Source organism: Arachis duranensis, chromosome 9 (genome assembly GCF_000817695.3).
Source record: "Arachis duranensis cultivar V14167 chromosome 9, aradu.V14167.gnm2.J7QH, whole genome shotgun sequence".
In the NCBI taxonomy this organism is placed as follows: domain Eukaryota; kingdom Viridiplantae; phylum Streptophyta; class Magnoliopsida; order Fabales; family Fabaceae; genus Arachis; species Arachis duranensis.
In genome coordinates, this window is record NC_029780.3 from 89,036,777 (window position 1) to 89,037,185 (window position 409).

A 409-nucleotide genomic window follows, 5' to 3' on the forward strand; every position below is an offset into this window, starting at 1 on the left:
TGATCCATGGCAGTGCCATAGGATCCTTTGTGCTTCTTCTCCGGGTACACATCTGCGGATCATTCCGTCTGCGCATCTCTTGAAGAGATATGGCTCATCCCATAGGTAGTACTTGGTATCTGAAATTAATTTCTTTCTTTGCACTCTGCTGTACTCCTGGGGTTTGAACCTCACAGCTTTATAGTTTGCAATATCTGCAAACCATGGAGCTTCCTGAATGGCAAAGAGTTGCTCATCTGGGAAAGTCTCAGAGATCTTAGTAGAAGGGAGGGACGCCCCAGCTACTGGTTCTATTCGGGATAGATGATCAACTACTTGGTTCTATGTCCCTTTTCTGTCTCTTATTTCTATATCAAACTCTTGCAGAAGCAGCACCCACCTTATGAGCCTGGGTTTTGAATCCTGCTTT